Here is a 17694-nt window from a genome sequence, read left to right as displayed (position 1 = left end):
AGACCCAATTGTATTTGATATAGTACATGTGTGTCCTGCAGTAGGTGGGAGTCACCCATGAATATCAGATGATCACCTTTAATATCTAACATCCTAATGCTACATACTCTGCTAGACTTCCTGCTATGACATGGTGTCATACAAAGTAAATACATAGGTCCACAGTATGATGATTCACATGATTGCTGTATGAAATGGATGTGCACGTTGGATTATCAGATTGTCAGATTGTTGGAAAGTTACAAAAGGTCAGGTGTACCCAATTCCGACGTTGGAAAGGTTCAAGGTTTCTGACGCTGTCCCACAATCCAACAAGCACTTTGTTTAAAGCATACTGACCACTTTAGTTGCCGCTATCATCTTAATTTGGATTGCTCAACACTACTAAAGGAAGCAGCATAGGGTATGCTAATGTGTTGGCAACCACAGCCCAGTATCCTACGAATTAATTTTTGATTTTGGTTTAGTTTTTACGCAGTAAACCTCTGATGAGGGTTTACAAGGGTACCATTACTTGTTATTGTGTGGAAACAATTTCATCTTCACCTTGCGGCTACTTTCCCAAATTATCACAGTTGTTTTATATTTTTTTGTAAAGGCTCTAAACGGTCTGGCCAGACTCTGAGCTCCAGCCTGTAGATGTTATTATAACTACATATGATTTGTGAATTATTTGGTGGTCAAGTTGTTTGCATCTTTATTTGTGACTGCTCTCACTTCACATCCCACTGGATTTAACTCCTGTCCTTATGTATATGTTTGTCATCAAGGTAGATGGCTTGTTCTGCTCTATTTCTAACCACTGTATTGTCTTAAATTTATATATATTTATATATGTTCATATTTCTTATTCATGCTTTCTGCATTTTTTATGGTTACACCTTCTATTATCTCCACATATTCATGTCTCACCCTCCCATCTATTCTTCTTCTTCTTCTTCTTCTTCTAATCTGTTGTTGTGTCTGTCCACGTGCTGCAATTAGCCTGCTGACGGGGGGAGGAGCAGAAAAGAAAATGGAGAGAAACAGTGAGCAAGATGCAAAGATAGGGTATGACAAAGTCAAAGAGAGACAGACAGTATATGAGACAGAGAAAGAGAGAAGACATATTTTGGATCAATAGATTAACTGAGTGCTCATGTATTATGCATCTGAGCCCTGCAGCACTTGCACATAAAGGGAATGTTGGGCAGGATTGGCGTGTAAAAGCTTTATAACCGCGGGCCTGTTTACTCTGAGTGTACAAGGGGGCCGCTGTCATGCCGAACCGAACCGAGATGAGACTGTGTGTGCCTGGAAACAATCTCAAACCTACTGCCTCGCAATATGTAGCCAGGTTCAATGTCCACCCGATCAAAATATATATATATAATCAAAATGCAGCTCGGAACAACTGCAGATGTCTCAACTCAAAAGAGACAGAACAGCAGCAGTCCTTTACCTTTTTGAGAATAAATGATATGAAAGATATTGGATCATGCGTGAAATTGTTCAGAAATTGTTTGCTTGTTTGTTATTTCATGAAAAATCAAAGCCACACAGGCTTCTTCAGGCCAACTAAAGAACATCCTAATTAGCATGATTAGATCCACCCGGACAGGTTGGTTTCATTCTCATTTTCATTTCTTCTCTCCTCTTGTGTGAACACATAAAAGGACATTTACGCATTTGTAGAGGAACAACTCAGGTAATCCAAGTATAATAATGCAGTTTGACACAATATTTTATGTAAATGTGTAAATTCACAATTAGGTGGAAAATCTTTGTCAGGTCATTTAACATGTCATTATGTTCTCCAAAAACGGAATGAACAGTAACAACAAAACGGCCAACAAAACTTCATTCCTTCTCCTTCCTGAAAAGCAGTGACCTTGTGATGATGACCAGCACATAAAGAAAAACTTAAAAATACATCACACTTTTGAGCCATTCATCCAATAAAACTGTTCTTGGCTACGTTCATGCTATAGGCAAAAGTGGCTTAAATCAAATTTGTCTTTTTTCTTTTAGAGTATGTGACTCAGAAGTGTAAACAGCTAGCCAGGAAATCTAGAGGCACCCTAGTGGCAGCAAATTTAATTTGAGCCAGGGGGGTATAGGCACTCTGGAAAAACCAAACTCTGGTCAGGCCAATCAGATCGTGTATAGAGTCAGTGGGCGGGCTTATGGCTGCTGCTGCTGGGAACAGCGGTCTTCTGGAAGATTTGGAGTTAAGCTTTTCTTTGAGAAAAGAACAAAGAACGGCACTGAAATCATTCTTAAAAAAGGAAGATGTGTTCGGAGTTTTGCCGACCGGATACGGCAAAAGTTTAATCTATCTTCGCTACCTTCTTCGTTGCTCTGCCTAGTTGTAGCGCTATCCTATTACGTGCAGAGGGAATTTGAAAGACAGCCATTTATCCTGCCCCTCGGATTGAGCCCTGTCAATGGTGAGTTCCCAGACCCAACATTTTGATGTGGGTCTGGCTTGTCAGGCTAGTAAACAGCATGAATCACATGGAATCTGATCTTTTCAATTCAGATTTGGGCCACTTTCATATGTGGTCCGAAATCTGATACAGATCAGCAATGCGACCACAGTCTGAACAGTCATATCAGAATTCATGTGACTTTTACGTACCTCGCTCCCTCACCAGGCCACTGACTTCTACAAACTTTTAGGAAGATGGGTCGCCTAAACTGGTTGTCTTGCCGTGGATGTACCAGATGTAGTTAAAAGTGGCCTTTGACATCCTGAAATGTTGGATGAAATCTGTTTCAGTGAAGCCATTCACGTCACGATCTGGCTCCAACTCTACATCCACACACCTCTGTACAGAAGCTGCAGCCATTGCTCCACAAAAAGACATAATTAAAAATGGGGGCTCTCTTTCTACTCATCATCATCCTCTTTATCATCTGATCACAAACTTGCAAGCTTCCATTGACTGCACGTTAACTTATTAATGAAATAGTAAGCACTGACTTCAGTGGCCTCCATGTTTACTTCTGTATGACAGCCTTCTGCTGCTGCTGCGTGTGACATCTTTGTTATTGTTCTTTTGTGCATGCAGTTCAGGACTGTGACCAGTTCACACTGGAATCTCATGTTGGCCACATTTAAAAAATCGTGTGAACACCAAAAATCTAAAACAGAGCAATAAATCTGAATTAAAGGCTTGCAGAGTGAACGTAGCCTTAGTCTTACTGATATTGCTGTTATTTATTTCCCGTTTCAGGAAGCAGACAACGTCTACACATTTAAGAGTAAGCTTAAAACTCTCCTCTTTGATAGAGCTTATAGTCATGGTTCTACTATCTTTATTGTTACTGCAATTGCCACTGTGCATCATGCCAACTACTATAATTATTACGAATCATATTTCTGTATATCTGTATATCTGTATCAGTGTCTTTGTGGCAGATGGCTGCCCACCAAGAGCCTGGTTCTGTCTGAGGTTTCTGCCTGTTTAAAGGAAGTTTTTCCTCGCCGCTGCCACACTAAATGCTTGTTCTTGGGGGGAATTGTTGGGACTTTGTAAATTATAGAGTGTGGTCTAGACATACTCTATCTACTCTATCTGTGAAATGTCCTGAAATAACGTCTATTATGATATGACACTATAAATAAAATTCAATTTGTTTTAGTAATCCCTCTGTCCTCACCACTCCAACATTCTGTTTCAGTTGCTCTCAAAATGCTGTTTCTCTGGAATTCTCAATTCATATTTCAGGTATTTATCTGACAATACTAAAACAAGCTCCACCTCCTACATGTAGATAAAGGTCAGAGCATTGTACTGCAATGAGAGAAGGGAAAGGTGCTTTAAGCTATTATAAGGGCATGAAGAGACTTTATTCACCTCAGGTCCAGTTAGCCAGAGTGAACTTTGACCTTTTTAATACAACATCAGGGGTCTTCATATCACCCTGCTGACTCCTCTTACTGCCTCTTCTTTTTCCTGAGCTTCTCAAACAGCGACATCCCGACTCTCCGCGGAGGGCCAGGCATCAAACAGCTCAGCCCTCTGAGCGTTTCCCCAGAGATCCGCCATACTCATTTCCATACAAACAAAATCCTCAGCTCTCCTCTCCCCTGTACTACAAGAATAGAGAGCAGTCAAACAAAGGGAAAACAAGTAAACAAACAAAATGATGTATATACGTGTCACTGGGACTGGGACGAGAGGGAAATAACAAGGATTACAAGGATATGTATGTAAATGAAATTTAATTTTTTTTTTTTTACTTCTGTCTCTGGTGTTTGGGACTGGAGGGAGCAGAAGGAAAAGAGGCTGTGATACACAGATGAATCAAAAGAAATGTGCCAAAGCTATTATAAGAAGATGCAGTGAAGCGTAGTTTCATCTCTGCTCCCAAACATAGCTGTGATATGATAAGTGAATTACCTTCAAATCAATCAACGACAAGGCTGCAGAGGGTAAAGGAATGACTTGTGAAATGGACAGAGAGTATGGGTCAAGCTCCAAAAATGCGGGATCCTACATTTCCCATACTGCAACTTAGTAGCATATTTTCATTGGATTTCCTGCTTGGTAAATGGCCTCATCTTTCAAACCCCACACTTGAAGGGTTTTCGTTAATTGAAACTTTTGGCTGCTTTAACTAATTGTTACTGTGTTTAACAACCATATCAGAACATTATTTAATGCCGTGCAAGTGGTGCACACACACAAAGAGATGAATACACTCAGCTGTTAAGTTGCACTAAATCATAAAAACCTTTTTATCAATACCTAAAGTTTTCCTTACATTAACGAACCCTTCCTCTAAGACATTTTGTTTGTATACTTCTAATTTGCAGCATTTAGGAAGTGAGATCCCAAAACCCAACTGCAATCAAAAAAGAAAAAGATAGAGAAAGAAATGGAGATCTTCGAGATTGTAACTTTAAGAAATGGATTGGGCTTTATGATATTATGATACTGATCCATAAAAATAAAAAATAAAATGGTATGGATTGGCTTCAATCCCAATCCTGCAACAAGAGACATTCTTTATTATATCGATCCTACTTCAGTGTTGACAGTGGTTCCACTTTCTAACTTTTCCTCTTTTTTTCTAAACTTAACCTGTCAAGTTGGGGTGCCTAAACGTAGCCATCATGTAGCCTGCCGGTCGCCATTTCACAGCCTCTAAATAGGACGGTCATATTTCGGTCATAATCACTCGAACTGTTGTATGAGAATACGTTGGATGGTTAGCTAACTAATGCTTGCTGAGGCAGTTCACTAGTTAACCCCTCTTCATCATGATGGACCCACTGGGAATTGAATACAAAACCCTGTCATTGTTAGTGTCCTGCTCATTCAGCAACACAAAACTATATATGAACGAATGAATATACTGTATGTGTGTGTTGTGAGAAGGGGTATTCAGGTCTCACGTATACCGCAGGGCTCCAGCTGGTGTGGGATGGGGGGGTTCTTTGTGTCCCATGTAGGCCTACCCCCACCTTTCCTTGTCTTCACCCCCTGTCCCTCATATACGCACACATCAACACTACCTCACCCCCCCCACCCCCTCCTCCTTGACTCCCCCGTCTCCCACTAACAGGATTAGAGGACGGAAGGTGCTCGCTCGGCAGACCTCACGGCGTATGCGAGAGACAGAAAGCAATGGAGGTGGTCTGTGTGTGTGTGTGTGTGTGTGTGTGTGTGTGTGTGTGAGTGTGTGTGTTTGTGTGTGTGTGTGTTTGTGTGTGTGTGTGTGTGTGTGTGTGTGTGTGTGTGTGTGTGTGTGTGTGTGTGTGTGCAGACTGGGGCTTAGTGGGAAAACGCCCTCTCTCATGTAGCTCTGATGGACCCCAAAAGCTTAGAGTCGGTGGCCCCAAGGGACAAGAGACACAACTGGGACTGTGGGTCTGTCTATGTGGCCATGTGTCTAAGCACGCTGTGTGTGTGTGTGTGTGTGTGTGTTGAATAAACAGTATATTAAACATACCAAGTATTGTTCACTGTGTATTATATCCTCACTGTGCTTTTCAGCGTAACTTGATATACATTTCCCTCTCTTGACTGTATAAAGTATGCATCTCCATACAAAACATACAAATAGTCATTTTTATCTAGATGTGGCTACCACAAGGATCGAATGCAGGTATTGTTTGACTGGAGAAGTTTCTTGGTACTGGGTTAATTTGGTCGAAACCTTAAAGGTAAGATAAGATAAGATAAGATTTTATTATCCCGAAGGAAATTTGGAAAAACAAACAATATTTGCTATTTACAGAATTCAACACAACATAGTGCATACATACATACATACATACATACATACATACATACATACATAAAGTACACGGACACAGACTGCTGCATTACTCTGTATGGACATGCCCGTTGTACAACACATCATAATAGTCATCAAAGATAAAGGTATTGAGTGCCGACACCAGCCCTAGATATGACACACAAAAAAAGACAAATTGTATCAAGTGTTACAAGTGACACTTTTGTTTTGTTTATGTACACAGCCTCTGGGCAAAAAGATAAAATATTAAGTCAACATACAGGAGATATACTGTATGTACTCCTTCATTATGTGTCATATTTAGTCTTGATACCATGACGGACGAGGCAACACAAAAACAGACTGTTAACACTCAGATTCAGAGTGTAGACAACCTCGGTCCTGTCAGCTAATTCTGTCAAGAAGCCTCTTTGTCACGGTGCATTACATAACCTCCAGGTTCACATTCTCCATCAATGTCTTCTTGAAAATTAATTTACAACTTCCCTTTGTCCCCTCAGCCAAAACAGCTGTCCCAGTCGTCCTATCTGAAGAGTCCTCTTCACACTTGTGCCCATCAGAGACCAAAATGTGTGGTTAAATGAATGTGCATGGGTCTATGGGTCTTATGTATGAGATTGACTTTCCATTGAATGGCATATTGTCACAGGCAGCACGCTTCAAAACGTGGCCCAAGATGCAATAAGGATGAGGGGATCAGGGGCTTTACGGCTGTAGAAATATGTTGCCTAGACCGTCTGTCATGAGGAGACATGAAGTAAAGTAAGTCACACACTTTGTCACTATATCAACACACTGTATCAGATCACCTCTTAATCTTGTGTTTCTGCAACAATTGCTTAGATAGGGACAGATAATGGATTATTTAAGGGCCCTGCACTCATGTTTTCTTGTGTTGAGACTGGTACTAGTGGCTCTAGTCAACCTTTATCAGTGGCCGTTTGTCGAGGCAGTTGGTAAGAGTGAGCTCTCTTGAATAAGTGAATAAGTGATTTCATCTATTTTCCTCCACATTTTCCACTTTCCCAAACAAAAGACAAAGAACTTCCAAAACCAGTGAAAAGCAGAGCAAAAACAACAGCACTAATTGCAAGTTTTTTGTTTTGTTTTTATCAGACATATATTTTCAGTTCTTATTCAAAGTATATGACAAGACCATTTAAAGGGTAACATTCAGTGGCATTAAACAAGTTGGCAGCTGGCACTTTGCTCCCTAGATTGGCACATCCCATTTATTGTACCTTGATTACTTCTGTCTGTTCAGTTTGGTGTGTGTGGCCACAAATGACGCACCACAGTGTGTGTGTGTGTGTGTGTGTGTGTTGCCCTTAACTCTGTATTGTAACCAGTCACGAATTGGGCAGCCCAGTCTCTCCAGTCTCTCGCCACTATTAGGTTGTGACTTGTCTCGCATTGGCATACCAATCACAATCGTCTTGGGCGGCGATAAGCGCCGTACAGAGAAACGGCGCCTCTGCAAAATAGCATCGGGAAGGAACTTGTTTCGGTGGAACGTGTACGTTGAAAGGTTGTTTTAGTCGTGCGCCAGAAAACTCAGATCGGACAGATAGTCTGGCTAGCTGTCTGGATTTACCCTGCATAGATCCAAGAAAAGGTTAACCATAGTCCTCATGAATCGACCTGAGTTTAAAATGTCAACACAACGAAAGCCCAAGGTAATGGATATCCGGGCAAAATGAGTGAAATCCTGCAGAGTGATCCCTGAAGTGGAACATTGTGGACATATCTAGGGTGTTATGATCCTGTGTTTGGTTCTGGTTTTATTGGTGTTTTTTGTGTTTTTTGTCTTTCTCCTCCTATTCCTCTCTGCATAGGTAGGGAGCGTGGCTGGCTTCCTCAAGCAGTTGACGAGGCACACTTGTATCCATTCACCTCATCCCTCTCTTCATAAAAGCCTGGTCTTCACTCCACTACTATGCCAGATAATTCCGTCACGTTCGGTATCGCGTTTCTTGTACCATAGTATTCTTACCAGTGAGGTACTTTGTGATTCTGGTCTCTGCTGTTGGCCGGTCCACTTACATGCATTTGGTTTTGTCTCAGCTTCAAGCTTGCCACGCTGTCTACTCTGTTCCTGAGTTCAACGCCTGTGAATTTCCTCTGCCTCCGAAGACCACTCCAGCCGGCCAGCTCCCTGCCACCCCTGCTCTTGACAAGAGACGTTTTTTTGGTTTGAATAGACTTTAGTACACTAACTTACCTGTTTCCGCTCTCTGCTTTGGGGTCCAAACGCCACTCGTTCGTAACACAGGGTGTGACAATGTTATAATATTGGATGGAAAATTAAACACTGGCAATGGATTGTAATGTCCTGTTCTTACTTGTAAAATGAACTTTCCCAAACACTGTTGAAAGTTTGCTGCATGCATTTGAGAACAGTTGCAGATTTGTATCACCATGCAACAGATGTCTCCACAGAAACAGTAATAATGTCCGATCCGTACCTTGTGTGTAAATGCAGCACGGGTCCACCTCTTGCCTCAGAGCCCTGGTTTCTGGAGAGGCCTACCTGCCAGCGCAGGGCACATCAGGAGGGCCAGCACTCTCATTACAGCTACAATGAAATAATTATGAATGCCGCACCGAGACCTCATCACAGGAATATCTATTGTATTATTTATTCAGCCAGTCCCCTGGTTCAGGGGGAGAGAACACATATAAACTTCCAGCCTTGCTCCTCTCCTCCTCACTCAAGCTCCTGTTTGCTGCTCAAAGCAGAGGTGCTCGCTCGCTTGCTCTCTTTCTTTCATTCTTTCATTCTTTCTTTTGTTGTTCTTTTTCCTTGTTTTTTTTCTTCCGAGATGAGGCACAGGGACTATCCATCGGGGCACTGAGGCCTTAACACGGTCAGGCCTGCCAGCTGTGGACGCTCTGCACCCTCATTTTTATTTTTAAAAATCTTTTTTCTGTTTTTATTGTTTCTTTTCATACAACTGGAGCAACTCATTTTTACCAAAGGACTACAAACAACTAACTGGGATTTGTGGAATGCATTCTTAGTTTTTATAGAAATACTTTGGCCAATGCAAGATGTTTACAGCATATAAAGGATATAGACCTGAGTGTATGCGTGTATGTGTATGTATATACACACACACACACACACACACACACATATATATATGTATTTTTTTGTATATATATATATATATATTTGTTCTAATGACTGCAAATCAACATCCCTCGATCAACTCTGCACAAAATAAGAGAACGAGAACTTCTTTTTTGATGAAAGGAAGCAGGATAATGTTGGATGACAGCCAGACATACTTGTGAAGAGAAACTTTGTTTTGCAGAGCACAGAGGGTCATGGAGGACGATGCTGCAGCAGCAGCAACAGCATGCAAAGCTATACAATAGGCCTCATTCAGAGGCAGCGCTGGATGTGGAGGTGGTGCAAGAGTGGATGGACAACAAAGGAGGATAAAGAGAGAGAAATATAGAGAGAGAGAGCAATGGAGTGGCTGGGATGACAGCTGCATCATGGGGATCAGGAGGGAGGCGTCGCCTGGGGCACAACAGGTGAGTGATGCTGCTGCCTGGCTGACTGTCCGGCTGGTTGACTGGAAGCACTGAGCGATGGCTAATTATTACTGATTGGCTCTCTTGGCAGACATGCTGTTTGAATGAATGACGCCTAGTCTTACAAATAAGTAGTTGACACAAAATGAAAAACCAGTGACCTATCAGCGATGCTTCAGATTAATGGACATTTAGTGTCATTGGATTTTTTTTTAATTTTATTTAGGAGAATGCTCATCAACAACAAGATGAGAGTAAAATTGTCAGCATGAAGTCAAACTAGCAGGCCCAACCATCTGTATTCTTGTTATTGAGTGGTTTAATCAACTAACCAAGCTAAAAGTCTGATATATTCCTTCAGTGCGTGTTTTAATTGGCTGTAACTCTCTGACTTGTTGGCTGATTGGCTGCATGGGAGACTACTGCTGCTACATGGACTCTGAGTGTTGTGTTCAAACAGATCTTGTTACACCTTGCCAGAAAAACAAATGTTGGAAGTCTTACTGGTTAAGATTGAGTTATTCTAAATAGAAAGACAAAATGTTTCTGACATCTGTGATTCACATAAAATAGTTTCATCATTCATACTCATCAACTATGCAGACCCAAGAACCCTTAAAAAATATAAATTACAACTTTTTGTTGAGCACAGCATCGCATGTGGCTGCTTTTAATTTGGTGACCCTCAGTTGATAAGTACATGCTCATCAGTTTCAAATAATGGCTCTTTATCTTTTCAAAAGACTATGCAGCACTATTGCAGCTCATGTATTTACATGTACACCCATGTATGAAATATAATTGTGTGACATTTTCTTTCATCAGTCTTAATGCACAAACAGGAGCTGAATAAAACTATATAACATATTTTTGATGATTTTAATGAGTGATAAACTCAGACTTGCAACTTCTTTTACATTGTTTCTGATAATCCACTTTCCTATAATTTCATTTTAATTTGCTAATACTGTGTGTGTGTGTGTGTGTGTGTGTGTGTGTGTGTGTGTGTGTGTGTGCGTGCGTGCGTGCGTGCATACTGTAGGCAGAACTATGTTGTGTTTTTAGGGGTTTTAATTATTGTTGCTGTTTTTATGTTGTTTGTAATTATATAAATGTTTTTCTTGGTGTCTTATTAGGCCTTTGTCATCCTTTTATTTTTGGTCGTATTTTTCACTTGTTTTTCTTATTATTTTATTATTAATATTTGTTTATTTTGTGTTTGCCCTTTAGCAAAGTCCTTTGTCATTGCCAGTTTCAATAAGAGCAACATTATGTGAGGCTAAAATAAAACAAATCCAATCATGACCATGCTCTCGACATGACTTTTGACTATTTTACAGAAAATGATCTCAATGCTGAGTAATTCAATAATGCAGGCATGCATTCAGAATGAGTTCTTATCCCTTAAGAAATGGTAAAAATTCAATTACAGGACATTTTCAGGAAAAACTTCCCATCAGAAAACTCCTTAAGACATACAAAATGTACATGTTGGTCAGCTGATTCTTAAAGCTCTGCAGAAATCTCACTGTTAATATGTGTCTTTTATTTATTTCACTCTTGCTGGCTGATGCTTTCTCTGCCAGTGAGAAAGCTCGCTGTTTGTTGTGCTCTGCAGGGACAGTTTGGGTGCTGCTTGGGACGCAATGAGCGCGCTCCATCAATAATGCAGAATGTTTCCGCGGTAACTGCCTGGCAACCACGGGCGCAGTGGCTGCATCCTGTATGGGAGAAAGAGAGGGGATGAATGAAAGAGAAGAATGAGAAAGAGGGTGTGAGACACAAGAAGATGAAGAGATAAAATGGGTGAGAGAATAAGGTTTACGAAAGAAATGAAACAGATTGTGACGGCACACATAGGTTTTACTCCTCGACGCAATGGCCGCGGATTTGACTCTGACCTGCGGCCCTTTGCTGCATGTCATTCCCGCTCTCTCTCCCCTTTCATGTCTTCATCTGTCCTGTGGAAAATAAAGGCCTAAAAAGCCCCCATAAAAATCTTTTAAAAAATAAATAAAAATGAAAGAGATTAATGCAGGAGGAGTGAGTGAGGAGAGGGAGGAAAAGATGAAAAAGGAGTGAGAGCAGGGCAATATAAGACAGAGGGAGTGGAGGAAGGAAAGAAAGATGAGTGGAGACAAGGAGGAGTGGAGTCCCATGAGCACCCTTCTTTCTGACTTAATAACTGTATAACAAAAAGTACATTTCAACTCCATACTATCTGAATGACCAACACAAATACATAGACACAACAGCAGCAGCAGCAGCTGCAGCATGTGTGCCTGATACATTGTTTGTTTGTTTTGTGTCTGGGTGCCCATCTGTTTTACACAGTATTCCAAACTTAATATCACCATAGCATCAGCACTGTGTACCTGCAGAGATATGGGTCTTGTGTGTTATTGTATTATAGCATTAGTATTATAGTTATAGCATTTCCAACACATCCTCATACCTAATCGGCAGAATAGGTCAATTTCCAATGACTCCCAAAACCACATATATGACCATTCTATTTATTGCTGCACGGTGCCTGTTTTAAACACGTGACCGTTACACGTTACCATGATTGTAATACGTGACCGCGGTGGCTGTTTTAATCATGTGAAACGTAACTAGGTAAGTTCCGGCAACAAAAATACTGGAGGTTAGGAAATCATTATGGATTGCATTAAAATGAGTCATGTAAAACTACTAAAAATGAGGATATAAGTGCGTCACGGATTAAGGTCCGTAAAAGCTGAGAGTTAACTTTTGGCTTTTACATAGAACACGAACCCTAGTCTCCTTAGTGAAAGTCCCATCCACCACCATCCCAACCTGACTCCTGATGCAGAATTTGACGCTCATATACTTTGTCACCTTACTTCCTGCGTTGCTCCTGGGATAGTTACTACGGCTACGAGATGTCGCCGCGTAACAGCAAACGTAAATATGGGGCGTTATGAGTTGCTTGCACAATCGTCCGTTTTCTGGGTCAGGTCGGAGTATTGTAAACCTTAACGCCAGTTTTCGCCCGACAGCAAATATTAACAGTGTATAATCTTTTCCACGTAAAAAATGTCAAGCAGCATGGTCCTTTAAAGGTTCAACATTTTTGGAAACATTCTTATTCACTTTCTTGTTGTGAGGTAGATGAAGAAGTGTAGAGCTGGATCCAGAAGGCGATTAGCTTAGCATAAAGACTGGAAATAGGGAGATACCGCTAGCCTAGCCTCTTTCAAATATAACAAAATACACCTATCAACACATTAGAAATGAACACATTACATGTGTGCGTGTGTGTATGGGATTTTGTGTGTGTTTGCAGTTAAAAATTCTCTCTCTGTGTTTAAAACATTCATCACTCACCTCCTCCCCTCATTTGTACCAGTGAATTAGTATACGCTCACCTATTTTTCAATTATTCAAGTGGTAGATTCCTGCCTTTTTTTGTCAAACTTGGGTTTACAGAAAGATCCGCATTCATTTAAATCTTCACTTTCAGCCTCATCTGAAGGTATGAGGCATGCTTAGGATGTTTTTAGACGAGAAAGGCTTGATAAAGGCCACTAAACTTGTCTAGATGATCCTTTTAAAAGGACTCCGTTACTCTAGCTTTAACTGAATCATTACTGTGTGTATGTCAATGGGCTGGCTTAACTAATAGCCACAGTTCTCCTAATTCCTCCCAACAAAACCTCTGTCTATCTCTGTTGGATGGTGGACTCCTCAGTCTCTATGTCTCTGGTGGGATGGTGCAGTTGGATGGAGATTCCTTCCTCCCCTCTCTAAAACATGATTAATACTTGATGCTGCAATGATATCTATCCTTTGAACGGTTAGGTGCTTGAGACTATGGGAAGATGTCACTCTTTGTGTGTGTGTGTGTGTGTGTGTGTGTGTGTGTGTGTGTGTGTGTGTGTGTGTGTGTGTGTGTGTGTGTGTGTGTGTGTGTGTGTGTGTGTGTGTGTGTGTGTCTGTGGAGGGGTTTTTATACAACTTTGTCAGGGTGATTATGGCCACATGTTATTGATTACCAGACCAGTTGAAGTGCAACATCATCATAAATAATTCTTCTGCCTTCTAAAATAAACTATCACCTTTGTTGGCCGCCCTGACCATGTTCCATTGAAGAGGGAATGCATTTTTTATGTTTTTACTTGACCTTAATTTAAGTTGTACAAGAGTGATTTCTTATTTACGAGCTCTCGCGGAAATCAACAGATGTGCAAACCATTTAAGGCACCCAATATGTCTATGTATTTATTCACTAGGGAATATCTAATCTATAATCATGCTGTATATTTTTGCAGCTTCACAAAAACGCCAGTGATATTGCAACTTTTCACTGGGAAATTTAAAGTTTTATTTCTCAACATGCACTGATCACATTGCAGAAGAAAGCCCTCAGCAGTTCGTCCTCAGCTTGCAGAATAGCTGTGTGTTAGCAGTGCATTTCTCTTTGAAATCAAGGACTCTGAGTCATGGCAGCGTACAGAATAGTATGCAAACACCCATACAACTAATAATTCATATTTTTTTAAGATGAATGTTTTCACATTCAGTTGAAATGTCTCACAGATTAACAGATTAACCAGTTTCTAGACATATTAATTGATGTCTAGAAACTCTAATGTGAAATATGATAGTTTGTTTTAATTTTAAATTCTCTTAATAAACCACTATAAATATTCAAAATACATAGTTTCTTTATGAGTTTGTTTAAATTGTTCGTGCAATATAGGCTACAGTGTGACCACTGTCTTTCGCTTGTAGACGTGTCTTTATTAAGCCATGCTTTCCCAATGCAGCAGCCACACGACAATGACTTCCCTTGAGAGAGTATAAATATTTAAAGTTAATGTCGTTTCCATTTTCGTTTCGCCATCTGCAAAGTCAGATGTTCAGGAATGATGGGTATTTTAGGAAAGGAATTTGTCTACAGCTTTACAGGACTCTTCAAATAAGTACAGCAACAGTAAGTAGATATCTTTTGATTGTTTTTGTGCATCCTGGGTCGATCTGACATTCACCAACCATGGTCTGAAAACCAGTCAATATCTGGTGTGACCACCATTTGCCTCACGCAGTGCAACACATGTCCTTTGCAAAGAGATTATCAGGTTGGTGATTGTGGCCATCCACTCCTCTTCAAGTTGCTGGATATTTAAGATTTATTTATTTTGATTAGGACAATGCACATTAATCAACATTTTTGTAAATGCACCAGTGTTAGCCAGTCAGCTAATTTTCAACTGTAGTCCTAGTTGCATCCATGTCTTTATGGTGGGAAGAAACCAGAGCATCCACACAAGTACAGGGGAGAACATTCAAACTTCACACAGAAAGGCCTGGGACGACCTGGGTTCGAACCCAGAACCTGTTTGCTGTGAGGCAGAAGTGCGAACCACAAAGCCACCGTGCCGTATTGGCAGGACCTGGAACACGCTGACTTATATGCCGATCCAGAGCATCCCAAACATGCTCAATGGGTGATATGTCCGGTGAGTATGCTGGCCATGCAAGAACAGGGATGTTTTCAGCTTCCAGGAATTGTGTACAGATCCTTGGAACATGGGGCTGTGCATTATCATGCTGCAACATGAGGTGATGGTCGTGGATGAATGGCACAACAATGGGCCTTGTCACGGTATCTCTGTGCATTCAAAATGCCATCAATAAAATGCACCTGTGTTCGTTGTCCATAACATACGCCTGCACATACCGTAACCCCACCGCCACCATGGGCCACTGGATCCACAACGTTTACATCCGCAAACCGCTCACCCACACAACACCATACAACAACACCATACACCATACACATCTGCCCTGTACATTGAAAACCGGGATTCATCCGTGAAGAGAACACTTCCCTTTTTACAGAGCTGGTGGCAATATTTAACTGCCATTTCCTCCTATATAAGTTTTACAAGAGGAAAAGTGTCTGTAAATGAAATTCTCATTTTTATTTAACATTTCCTGTCATTTATTCAGTTGTTATACAGTGCTCATATTGTGCTTTATAGCTTTTTCCTCTGTAGCTAAAACAGAGAGCTCAACACACAGGGTGAAAAGAGGAGCTGCAGCAATGTGCAGTACAATAAAAATATGGTGTTTTTTGAAAATTAAACCATGTAAACCTATTCTGATGTAACCTCTAAATACAATTATGAACCTGAAAATGAGCATAATAGCAGAGATAGAGCACTTTAAGTTTCTTCTGTAAATTACACTGAAAGTGTGAAATGTGCTATCCAAATTCACCTTGCTTTCCTTTTTGTCCAAAGAGCTTTAGACCTCCATTATGGCTGCCGGGCGTGCATTAAGTCACTTAACAGCCCTCTCCACAAAAAGCCAAAGACACACACATGTTCAAACAGTAACAAACACACTAACCACACACAGAGGACCAGATATAAAAATGAGAAACAAGGGATAAAAGCAACTGTCTAAGAGTGTCTCTAAGCATTTTTCTGCATGTGAAGTCGGTCCCTCTGCCTTATGGGATGCTCTGCTGCCTGTTTGATGCCTTTGAGACAGTCTCATCCATATTGCATCGTCTTTACTATAGCTCTGATCGCTACTCATAGAGACATAAAGCAACACAGAGAGAGGAGGTGAAGGGAGCGGGGTGAGCAGGGTTGAAAACAGGAGGGAGGAGAAGGGGAAGGAAGACAGAAGAAGGGGAAATGAAGAAAAAATATCAGGAAGAGGGGAGACGACGGAAGGACAAATTGGAAAAGAAGAGGATGGAAGGAGAAATTATAGGAGTAGGATAAGCGGAATGAAGAGAGGAAAGAGAGGGGGAGGATACATGTAGACAAGTTGGGAGAAGAGAGAATGAGGAAAAGGAGGAGGATTCAAAAGCGAAGAGGGAGACGCTTTTATGCTAAATGACACACCCGATTTTTGAGTCATCTTTCTCTTCCCTGCCTCACACACACACACACATACACACACACACACACACACAGCCTCCTGTCTGTCTGCGTTAGGAGCTGCCTGGGGGCATGCAAGGCAGAGATACTGAGAGAGCGAGAGTAGAGTGGTGGTTGGGGGGGAACGGCCTGTTAAGAGCTGTCATTTAAATAAAGGTTAGCCAAGGGAGTGAATGGGAGCAGCCTGGGTGGAGTGTGTGTGTGTATATATATCCGTCAGAAGTATGTACATTGAAAGGGTTCTTTGTAGCTAATCATTCCCCCATACTGGCCACAAAGTGATCCCTTTCTAATGCAACTATTGTTTAGGTGAAGTTATGAGGCTTCAGCCGTCTGATTAAGCCAAATCAAGTGGGTGTCTTCACCCTGGCAGTTGCATATATTGCTGGTGTTGTGTTGGCTACAAATCTACATGCAGCTAAGGATGTATAGGATATATCTCTTTGACATGATTTTACAAAATACTGAGGTCCACAATCCAACCAGCTACCTACTGCCCAACCAGAATTGGCTGGGCAGAAATCTAAAGTTTTCATTGTTCAACTTGTCAGTTAAGTTTTCTGTGAACTTTATCTTCCAACATCATAACAATACAGTTTAATCTAATTTAATCTAATGATTGTTAGATGACTGCCAGGAATACAATTCTGGTGGAGAAACAATACAGCCATCTGTTTAGTTTTTGATTAGATTGATTGAATGATTTTTAATTCATGCCAGCTTAAAAAGTGAAACTCTTCCTTAGTAGATCAACAGTACAATGGACATCTGCAAGGAAACACTGTCTGTTGAAACTGTACTCAAAAGAATGCAACTTTGGAAGATAACATCTAGATTAGTCTACCCCAGTTTGCCTCATATTAGCTTTAGCTGGACTCTCTATGTGTATGTATTTTTTTCAAACATAGGCACATAAACAGAGAAATCTTTTTAACTTGGATTTAAAAATTGCTACATTTTGTCTACGAAGGTCTGG

This window comes from Perca fluviatilis, chromosome 16, assembly GCF_010015445.1.
Source record: "Perca fluviatilis chromosome 16, GENO_Pfluv_1.0, whole genome shotgun sequence".
In the NCBI taxonomy this organism is placed as follows: Eukaryota; Metazoa; Chordata; class Actinopteri; order Perciformes; family Percidae; genus Perca; species Perca fluviatilis.
The sequence above is the reverse complement of the archived record's forward strand: the minus strand, read 5'-3'. Positions refer to the sequence as shown.